At 43.9% G+C, this 11,880-nt stretch overlaps 1 non-coding gene across 1 annotated transcript; it reads right to left on the bottom strand.

Annotated features, from left to right (window-relative positions):
• Nucleotides 1-7,795: 7,795 nt before the first annotated feature.
• Nucleotides 7,796-7,869, bottom strand: Trnat-ugu. Its single transcript has one exon. It is a non-coding gene; the product is annotated as a tRNA-Thr (tRNA).
• Nucleotides 7,870-11,880: the final 4,011 nt, after the last annotated feature.

Here is an 11,880-nt window from a genome sequence, read left to right on the forward strand (position 1 = left end):
TTTCGCTTCCTAGCAGTAATATGTAACTGTGTTGCAAATCACATTCCAATGTCAACGTGTTGCATATGAAACAGTCAAAACAACTGTGAACGTTGGCCTAACGGAACTCCAGCGTCAAATCTACCCCTAGTGGTTAAACAGTGCACCTGTAACCTTTGTGGCACAGACCAAAATCTCATAGCTGTGCAAATTTGTATACGTAATTTTTTACATCCTCTGTACATACAAACAGTGTGCAGAGCAGAGCCGCTGTTCGACCCACAACTGGAGGAATACAGGGGAAGGTTCAGAAAGGGTACATCATGCTCTGAACGAAAACTAAAACTGAAAGACATTAAGGTACATAAAAAACCAAGGACAAAGGCATATGTAATTTCCTTCATTGATTTCAAGAAGAAGGATAATCGAGTGATAGACAACTCGTAATGGATAGCAGATAGAAGATCTGTAATAGATGAACTGGACTTGAATTAGAAAACAAGTAACATAATAAAAGCCACCATTACAAACACGTATTCAAAAGTTAAATTCATGGTCAAAGTATCAGACCCATTTCAAAGAAAAAAGGGAGTTAGACAAGGGGAATGGGCTTTCACCATGCATTTGAGAAAGCATCAGAGATTGGAACAAAAATGTGAAGAGTGGAATAAGACTGGGTTACAAAAAGAAGAATTTGAAAATCACCTGCAGTGCCTTTCTAGCTGATGTGCCCCTGTTTGCTGCAACAGTGGAGGAAGCGTAGGAACAAATCCTTGAATTAGAGAAAGAAGCAACTAAAAAAAGTCTTAACATTTCCTTCTAAAATCATCACAAACACGATCACCCAAATAAATACTAGAAGTCCAAGAACAAAACATACAAACAGTTAAAGAATTTAAATATGTGGAGAAATGGATGAGCTGGAATACTACAGGACAGAAGGTAATAGAGTGCAGAAAAAGCAAACTTGAATTAGGCCTCCAGTTGACAAAAGAGACATAAAACAAGTAACCCTTTTCATGGGGGTCCAAAATTAAGCATTGCAAAACATAGATCAAGATAGAAGCATTCTACGCAGCAGAAACCCTAACCATGAACCGCGTAGGCCAGATAGAACAATTAGAACTAAGTGAAAGAAAAATTTTAAGAAAAATCATGGGAACAAAATTTAAGTATAATAAAACAGTATAATTCAAGAAAGAAACTATTTACAAAAAGTATGAAAAACTCTCAGATACCAACCACATAACGAAAGCTAACTTCATTGGCTGTTGCATATGAAAACTGAAAATGACCTAAGAGAATAAAAAATTACGGAAAAGTTATTAAGTGATAGAACAGCTCGAATAAGTACTAAAAACGAAAATGTAAAGTTCCAAGACAAATTTAAAATAAAAAGTCGAAACTCTTCATCTCGGAAGGGGATAGAAGGAAGATGTCAGGGTGAATGAGGAAATAATGGTCACAAAGGAAGGAACAACACACAAGGAAATGACTGATTCATCGTACTCCTAAGAGAATGAAACAAAAGAAGAAGAAGAAAAAGGAGGAGGAGGATAAAAAGAAGAAGAAGAAGAAGAAGATAGTGTGGAAACTATGAAACGGTATTTATAGGTAAAATTGTAGTTTTAAATACATCATTGTTTTCCTCTGACAGATCACCTTGGACTGCCATAATACGATCGTTCTTTCCTTTTCTTCGTACAAAATAATAGTTTCTCGTGATTGGTCACCTTACAAAAGTTTCTTCCACAAGAAAGTGACATCAGTCACGCATGGTTTCATAAATCATGCACGAAACAAGTTTTGTTTAAATAATAACAGGATTTTTACCCAGGAAAACTGCATCATTCCTACTATGTGCCAAAGATTATCATTTATTTTATCTCCAAGACTGTATTTCATTTATCGTAGTATCTTATTTTCATATTTCATGAAATGAGGAGATATCGGACCTGTAACGATTTACCATAGGTCGGAAGAAAACACTAATCTGTTGCTACAGTATGCACTAATAACAGAAGCGACTGGAAGCGTGACATCTCTGAGATACAAAGGCCATGCACTTACCGTGATAGTCGCTGCGCCTTGGCAACCGAGCGTTCAAAACCTTACCTGCAAAAATAAAACGGATACCATATCAAGACACATTTCGAATTTCAAACAAGGAATAATATTTCAGCTTATACACCATTAACTCATCAGATTCTCTATCAACGTAACAGCAATATTCCGATATAGGCACCCTGGATAGAAAATTACTCACTCCTACGAGACCAGTGCAACACCGTGTGACCCGACTTTGTCTTGATAATGGCTTCATTTCGGGAAGGGAGGGAGCCCACAAGTTTCTTCACATACGACGTTTCCAGCTGAAGCCACCCACTGATGATTAGATCCCGTAGAGAGCGCGGAATGGCCGCGCGGTTTAGGGCGCCATGTCACGGATTGCGCGGCCCCTCCCGCCGGAGGTTCGAGTCCTCCCTCGGGCACGGGTATGTGTGTTGTTCTTAGCATAAGTTAGGTTAAGTTAGTTTAAGTAGCGTGTAAGTCTAGGGACCGATGACATCAGCAGTTTGGTCGCTTAGGAATACACACACATTAGATCTGGTGGAGATACCAAACAATGGGGATGCTTACTATGTTTAATTCGCTGTTCCAAGTAGTCCCGGGCATTTTCTGTGGGATTAGAGATGGATAATTCAGCGAGGCAATCAAGATTTGATAGGGCGCCTCAGCGTTCTTCACAACAGAAAAGTGTGTGTTTGTGGCGCCTAGTGAACATAGCTGTTGCACTCATTGGAAGGCGGAGATACTAGTTATGAAAATGTAGATGAAAGCGCAGCACTTGGTCATCGAGAATGTTGTAATGTCCTGGTTAATGTTCACGGTGTCCTGAAAGGGACCAAATTACCCAAAACATCACAGAACCACCGCCGTTATGAGCAGCACTCCCCAAATTCTTAGACCATCCGTGTACTCGACGCCTTGCATCATCTGAAAAGAGTCAGCACAGTGACTCGTCGGACCACACTAATCGGCTCCAGTCCGCTATTGTTCAGTTTATGTGTTGTTCGGCCTATCGAAGACGTGCAGCTTCATGTGCCGCTGTGAGCAACTGCCTTTTGCAAGATGCCCTACTACAAACGCCCTTTGCATGTAGTTCCTTGGCTGAGATGGACATACATTCCTGTCGTGTTTGAAACCGTCTCTGGTCCAGGCACCTTTGGTCCCTTTCGTTGTGGACCTTTGTACGATCATTGTGACATGGCTGCAGGTGGTAAACCATCTCTTGTCGAACACTGAACATCACCTTTGATACACTTTCTGTCGTTCTGTCGCGTCTCCAGGATGACCCATGTTACTACATTTATTCCATAGAAGTTACTGGCACATACACACCACTTCACTGCGATGACCTATAAGGTCCGGTAACGGTGAAGGATTATACGACGGCCTGGTACCTGTTCTACACTACCTACACCGCTCCAAAGTGACCACTATGTTCTCTTACGAGAGTGACTAGCATTTTCTCTGGTGAGCTTACTATAATAATTGTAACACTGAGGAAAGCGAGAAAAAAGGTTTCTAAAACGAATGCAAGTTGAATGTAAGTTCGTATCATGGTTACGCAGCCAACGTGATGAAGTTATACCGGAAGTGTACAAAAATAGCGGGCAGGGGTGGCCGAGCGGTTCTAGGCGCTACAGTCTGGAACCGCGCGACCCCTACGGTCGCAGGTTCGAATCCTGCCTCGTGCATGGATGTGTGTGATGTCCTTAGGTTAGTTGGGTTTAAGTAGTTCTAAGTTCTAGGGGACTGATGACCTCAGAAGTTAAGTCCCATAGTGCTCAGAGCCATTTGAAGCATTTGTACAAAAATATGGAAACACCAAGAACACAACACATTAGCACGCCTCTACGGTGTAGGAAAGCCACTGACATTCAAAACACCATCCAGACTTCTCGGAATGGACAAATACAAGTCTTGTACAGTTTTCAAGGGAATCTTACACCACTCTTCCTGCAAAATAGTGGCAAGTTCAGTAAAGATGATGGAGGTGGATAGCGATCACGCAAATTTCTCTCCAAAGCAGACCACGATGGTTCAATAATATTGAAATCTGGTGACTGTGGTCATCAGGAGATGCGACAAATCATTCTCGTGCTCATAAAGCCAGTCCCGAACAATGGGAGCTGTGAGAACAGGGGCATTGTCGTTTTGCGACACAACATCACCACTGAGGAACAAAAATAGTATCATAAGGTGGGCCTGGTCATCTAAAATGGTCACACAATGCTTGGCAGTAATATGACCTCGCAGATTAACGAAAAGGCCCACGAAAAAGCACGATATGGTTGTCCTGGGAGCTGTGAGAACAGGGGCACTGTCGTTTTGCGACACAACGTCACCAGTGAGGAACAAACATAGTATCATAAGGTGCGCCTGATCATCTAAAATGGTCACACAATCCTTGGCAGTAATATGACCTCGCAGATTAACGAAAAGGCCCACGAAAAAGCACGACATGGCTGTCCAAATCAAAACCGAACTCCGCCATGTTTCACTCTCGGGACCTAAACCTGGCCAAAAGATGGAGAGACTGAGGTACAAAACTCACCTGACCAAATGATATTCTTCCATTGCTCCATAGTCTGATTTTATGGCATCGCCTGAAGATGGCTGTAAGGTTGTCAGCCGAAATATCGTGGAAAGAAGTCGATGAGATCCGGCTGCAATCCCGAAATCTTGTGGAATAGGTTTTCTTGTTATTGGGGATTGCATCACTGATGGGTGGTTTTGGAATTCTAGCTCGCCCTGCAATTTCTAGCTTATGGAGCTCCCCTCATGTTATTTTGTTGCTCACAAGGTATCGCAAGTGTGACTTTCAGTCCTGCAGCGACTTTTGTAGCTCTCCGTCACAATAGTCTTCACCGCCCGTCCATCGCGATTTCTCGAAACACAATTTCGTCCACAGTGAAGAATTTCTCATTGCCCACTCCTTCGGTTTTGTCGGAGAGATCCTGGACAAATTTAAGCAAATTACTCTGTTTATTACGCAAATATACATGGTCCACTTACATTAATGTGACCACCACATATGTTTAACATCAACATGCAATAACCACACACCGATGGCAGGTGACAGCAACAGCAGTGGGGGCTATATAAAGCTCGTCGGGGGGACGGGGAAAAAAGTTGTAATATGGAAACGGAGCCATTTATCTGATGTCCAATAGGGCATGGTCATTGACTTTCAGGACAAGAATGGAATCATTTCCGGAACGGCTAAGTATATACACCGTCGGGAACCGCCGCGGTTAATGTGTACTGTGCATGGCCAAAAGTGACTATCCAAAAACGGCGCCGAGGCAACTGTGGTGCATCACGAGCCATAGATGGCACGAGAGAACAACGGCTGCGGAGATGCGTATGGGCGAATAACGTGCAACCGTTGAGCAGCTAATTGCCCAGATGAACCAAGGGGCAACCAACAGTGTTTTCTCAACCACTTTTCAGCGAACGTTGCTGTGTATCGGCCTCTGCAGCAGGTGCCTGGTTCAAGGACACATGCTGACTATTGTTCTCGGTGACGACGGTTGAAATTTGAACGCCAAAGCCCAAACTGGACGTCCACCAAGTGGGACAGATGGCCTTTTCAGATGGATCACGTTTTATGCTTCAATTGACAGGTGGCTGTTGGCGTGTACCGGCGTGAAATGTCCGATAGCATACACCCTGCAACAATGTAACGGCAACAACATAATGGTCTGGGGAATGTTTTCGTGGCATTCCCTGAGTGATCTCGTAATTCTGGAAGGCACGCTGGATGAACATAAGTGTGCATCTATCCTTGGGGAACATGTTCATCCCTACGGACAATGCTGTGTGTCACACAGTTCGCAATGTACGTGCGTCGTTCGAATAGCCCCAGGATGAATTTACTGTATTCCCATGACCTCCACACTCACCAGATTTAAACCTGAAGTTACAATTAAATTAATACCATTAGCTGCTGACGGGCGTTGATATATATCAACGGGGATAGTTGAAAATGTGTGCCCTGACCGGGACTCGAACCTGGAATCTCCTGCTTACATGGCAGACTCTTTATCCATCGGAGCCACCGAGGGCACAGAGGATAGCGCGACTGCAGGGATTTATCGCCGACACGCTCCCCGTGAGACCCACATTCTCAACTCATAGTCCACACACTCCGTTCGTAGTGTCCCTGCCATTATACCAATTACTCGCGGTAGACAATCCACCGAGTCCCGTAAGAGTTCAGGCAAATCGTGTGCATCCGCACTGAAGAAAGTCATCAGCCGGTTAGCCTTAACGATTTGAAGATGGCATGTCCGAAAGAACAGATGCCATCTTCATATAGATTTAAACCTAGCCAAGAATTTGTGAGACCATCTCGATCGGATGGATCCTAAACCGCCACTGGATTCGGCATGTCTCCACATTCCTCTCTGAACCTCCCTGAGTTTCTTTGACTCTTTTCCAGCACGTCACGCAGCGGTCTGCCATGCAAAAGGGTTTGAAAGGTGGCCTCATTAATATCATTAGGCAGTGTATATTCGGCAGCTTATTGTCTGCTTAGGACGCGTCATTACGAGCGGCTATATCGCTAAGAGTTGTTTGAGCGCCGAGTATTTGGTTGAACGGTCACTGGCCAGCTAGTTGCCAAGGTGTGGCTGGACAAGGTAGATCAGGCGTCGGCCCGAGGAATGCAGCCGGGCAGCCAGGGGCTGATCGGCAGGTTACAACGTGGAAATCCTAAATGGAAGGGGGACAGAGGGTGTGGCGACATGATTTCTGAGGCTAGCCAAGATGGCCAAGAGACTGACTATAAAATAAAACTTGGGATTCACTGGAAATACCAAAACGGCTTACAGCTTTTTATTTGCGGCAATGGGACGAGCTTACTGAAAATTAAACCAAGGTCATAAACATATTTAGTTATTAACATCTGAAATTATTATTGTGTATAAAGTCCATGAGTAATAATGCAGACACGCAGTGCATACGTAAGGCAAGTCATTTTAAAGCTCTTCATACCAGTAGTGAAGAGAACAAGCCACTTTTATTAATAAACCTTTAGATAAAAGTAAACAATTTATAGAATAATATAAAGAAATGTGCCTAAATCAAAATTTTTCCATATGAACGTAACTGATTAACGCCAGCATGAGAATTACAGCCTGTGATTCCATTATTCCTATGTCTACTTAGCGATATTTTGATGTTTTAATGTCTCTGGAGAAATCATTTTTAGTAGCGTAGGGTTGCAATGCCAAGAGCTACAAAGTTGCCTATTATGGCATTGCTAGATTTGTAGTTGAATATCGTAATGTGAGGTTGCGAATAAACCGAGACTATTTGATGTGTATTATGAAATATACAAATATATTTCGTTCAAGTTTCGCGAATGGTGGCCAGGTTGATAGTCAATGTCGTGAATAGCGCAATAGTCATGTGACATAGTTTTTAAATACGCATGCACGGCAAGGTTAGGTGTCTTTGTCGGCGAGCGGTCAGTTGTTAAGAGCATTTTTACGCCAGATTGCTGCTAGGGTCTAAGTGTGTTATTTCGAACATAGAATACTTACGTGTACGAGAGGATAAAACTTAGAATATTTCCGGAACCCTGAGTGCTGTTGGACTTACAATCTCAACCCAAGTTTCATTGACTGAATATTTTAAAACCGTTTATAGGCAGCTGTGAACTATAATATATTTTATAATGAAATGAACACCCTTAGCTGCTTACAGGCGTTGACATACGTCAACGGGAACAGATGACAATGTGTGCCCCGACCGGGACTCGAACCCGGGATCTTCTGCTTACATGGCAGACGCTCTTTCCATCTGAGCCACCGAGGACACAGAGGATAGGGCGACTGCAGGGATTTATCTCTGGCACGCCTCCCGCGAAACCCACATTCTCAACGTATTGTCCCGCACTACGTTCGTAGTGCCCCCGCCCATTATACTCATTATTCGCGGCGCGTTGCTGATTCCCCTAATTCGAATAAATATATGGTCAAGAGTTTGAATGATCCGCTGCAGACCACATTATGATCCCATGGGATTACTTCATATTGTTTACCTCTTTGTTTTCATTATTCACTTATTGCTTGTTTATTTATTCAGTCATTCTCACTTTCGCTAATGTCTATACTAATGAAAGGGCTACTTGATTAAGCCATATTTCAATGAGGACATAAGAGCAACAGTGTATGACCGACCCCTTTTGATTCAGCAAACCACACAGAAGTTTAAGGTTTTGTCCTTGCCTTCAGTTGATTATGTTGCTGTTACTTGGTCTCGACAGTAGCTGTGATAATCCAGCCCCCTAAGGTTCCAAGGATTACTGTAAATTATATTCTATCTATTATTAATTTTTCGGTTCTGATTTCATAAAATGGAATTCAAAATGTTCTCGGTCAAGCGGAGGTCGTCGGGCGCGAAAGTGTCTGAAGGAACTGTGATATACACAGTGCTATACTTTATCAAAACACACGCAAGCAGCTGACTTTCTTCCCCCTCCCCGCCTGGTCCACAACTCTATATGAGCTCCACTATACTGCCATATGGCACTTCAGTCGCCGGCCGAGGTGGCCGAGCGATTCTACGCGCTACAGTCTGGAACCGCGCGACCGCTACGGTCGCAGGTTCGAATCCTGCCTCGGGCATGGACGTGTGTGATGTCCTTAGGTTAGTTCGGTTTAAGTAGTTCTAAGTTCTAGGGGATTGATGACCTTAGAAGTTAAGTCCCATAGTGCTCAGAGCCATTTGAACCATTTTTGATCCACTTGAGTCAGTTAATTCGATTCGAGTCAGTTTGGTGTGCCATGTGCCCACTCTATCTGTCACAGTCCTGTTGTGCTTGCTCCTTCTCTCCAGTACAGTTCTATAATCTGTAAGGCGTCGAGATTTTTTATTTACACTTTGCAAGACTGGTTTTGCAGCATGGGGCAGGTTTTTGTGTGTGTTTATTTCACTCGTTTGAGATTTAATACACTTGGCATCGAGAGTGACGAGAATAACTCCCTTACGTAAATTTGCATGTTTAAGTTAGAAACAGGATGGAAGAATCACTGGAGGGGAAGCCAGTTTCAGTTAGCCACGCTGTGACACAATGGCCTGCAGAGACGCAACCTAGTCAAGGTCAAGTGCAGGTGACTGGCACGGCGGAGAACTGGGGGAAGAACAGTATATCACGTGAGCGGCGCGTGAGAACATGGAGTAGTAATAACGGGGGTAACAGACCTGGCAGTTCACTTGAAAGCCAGCCAATAATACGACACTGTGCTGATGGAGCCATTTGCTGATTGGCCAGCCACGGCTACTAGAAATGAAAGAGCGACTGACATTGGGTGTTCCATCCAGTGTACAAACCCACTGTAGAGGGAAGAGAAGCTAAGCTGAGGAACGCGAAACTGCCCAGCGAGACAGTCACTTTCCCTTGAGACGTCATCGACTGTGGACGAAGGGCATCCCTTTCTGACGTGACGCCAGGTAAAGGATTAAAGGATATAGAGTGGTTTGACCCCTTTGTTCACCAGGCTTCAAAATAAAGTCAAAAGCTGGCTGAATTCTTTTGGTAAATCTCCTGAACGGAGAACGAAGAGAACCAATATAGCTAAATTCTTGCGAGAACAGTGAGGGCAGAGTAATACATCGCGCGCCGGCCTTGCGCTTGTGTATAGCGATTAAATGCAGACTAGGGTAAAGTTAACGTTTTTCACTTCACTAAAACGTAGGGCAAGTTTGCTGATATAGAATCATACAGGCTCAGTATAGGATTTTGGTAGATTTACAGATCCGACGACACACGGCAGCAGCCAAGCCGACGACGCTGTGCAACACAAGGTAAAGGATGCAGCACATAACGCCGAAGATAGCCGCACGGCGAGGCCTCGCGTGGTACGGAGTTGTCCACGCGGGCGAACTGCACTGTACGCGGAAACTCAGGAGGAACGGTTTAGGTGAAATATAGAATTAATAATTTCTGAAAACGAACATCCAGCTGTGCTCATCAATAAAAATACTATTGATTTGACTGATAAAAAATGTTCAAATGTGTGTGTAATCTTATGGGACTTAACTGCTAAGGTCTTAAGTCCCTAAGCTTACACACTACTTAACCTAAATTACCCTAAGGACAAACACACACACCCATGCCCGAGGGAGGACTCGAATCTCCGCCGGGACCAGCCTCACTTTCCATGACTGCAGCGCCTCTGACCGCTCGGCTAATCCCGCGCGGCATTTGACTAACCGCTTTATGTTTTTCCATAGTATGTGATGAGTGGTTCATATACAATTTTTTTCTGGGTGGTTATTGCGTTTTGTCATCTATATGGGATTACCCTATTGGTCTATCTAAACTGGCAATGGTTTCATCATCAAACGACCGTGCAGAAGCAGAAGAGAAAGTTACCGGAAGATGAGCAAAACTGTGCATTTCAATAGATGAAATAGAAGACTGAAGAAAATGAGGTAGATTGACAGAGTTGATTGTACTCCATAGTTTAAAAATTTTGTTTCGTGTGGTGTATTTCGAAGAAGGGCTCAATACACAATCCCACATCTGATTTTTACTCACAACTGGAAACGACGACTGCTTATACATTTCTCCAATCACAAAAAAGCTGGACGTCAGCTGTCAGTGGGCACTGATTTATTTCAGTGGGGCAAACTGAAAATTTGAGCCGGGCCAGAACCCGAACCCAGGTCTGCTGATATGGGCAGATACGCTGATCGCTAGGCCATCAGGACACAGTGGTCACCACAATCGCACAGACTACCCTAGCGCACCTCCAGTCAAACCCCAATTCTCAACTTGTACCACACGCTACTGATGGGTGCCCTTACTCATTATCCTCACTACTCGCGGTACCTCGGCGATTTCCATAAGAGCTGGAGTTTCATGTGCATCGGCACTCAACGGATCAAATGGCTCTGAGCACTATGGGACTTAACATCTGAGGTCATCAGTCCCCTAGACTTAGTACTACTTAAACCTAACTAACCTAAGGACATTACACACATCCATACCCGAGGTTGGATTCGAACACTCAACGGATCATTGGCCGTACATATGTGATGTCTGTTCTTTCGAACATGTCCGAAAGAGCAGAACATACATACATAATATTCTTCTGTTAGGAAACATTGTTTTTGACCTAATTTAACGTTGATTTCCAGCACTACACATTTATTGATGTGAAATACCAGTTCAATACGACGAAACGGTTATGCTAATATAAATACACACTTAGTATGATGGACAGTCGAAGCAAAACGGGACAAACCGGAAAAAGTAAATAAAATTTATTATTTCAAAAGTAATTAGCAAAACTGTTGCTGGTCGCTGTGGCCGAGCGTTCTAGGCGGTTCAGTCCGGAACCGCGCTGCTGTTACGGTCGTAGGTTCGAACCCTGCCTCGGGCATGGATGTGTGTGCTGTCCTTTGGTTAGTTAGGTTTAAGTAGTTCTAAGTCTAAGGAACTGATGACCTCAGATGTTAAGTCCCATAGTGCTCAGAGCCAGTTGAACCAAAACTGTTAATGCATTTATCCCACTGTGAGACAAGACGTATTCAGTGCCTTCGTGGAAAAATTTGCTTGCTTACAGAACCATGTTGTACCCAGGCGTGCACTTTTCGTCCGAAGCAAATCAACGGTCACGATTGGCTTTCCTCTGGGCTACAAAAGCATGGGAATCGGATGGGAGGGAATCCGGGCTGTATGAGGAATCTGTAAGAGCTTCTCATAGAAACTTCTGCAGCGTAACAGGCAAGTGGGCTCCGATAAAGTCGCGATGACCTTTTCCTTTGACTGCCAAGAGCCGCTGCTGATTGAGTTTCTGTGACACGGCGCCACAATTA

The sequence above is a fragment of the Schistocerca piceifrons genome, chromosome 2, assembly GCF_021461385.2.
Source record: "Schistocerca piceifrons isolate TAMUIC-IGC-003096 chromosome 2, iqSchPice1.1, whole genome shotgun sequence".
Classification (NCBI taxonomy): Eukaryota; Metazoa; Arthropoda; class Insecta; order Orthoptera; family Acrididae; genus Schistocerca; species Schistocerca piceifrons.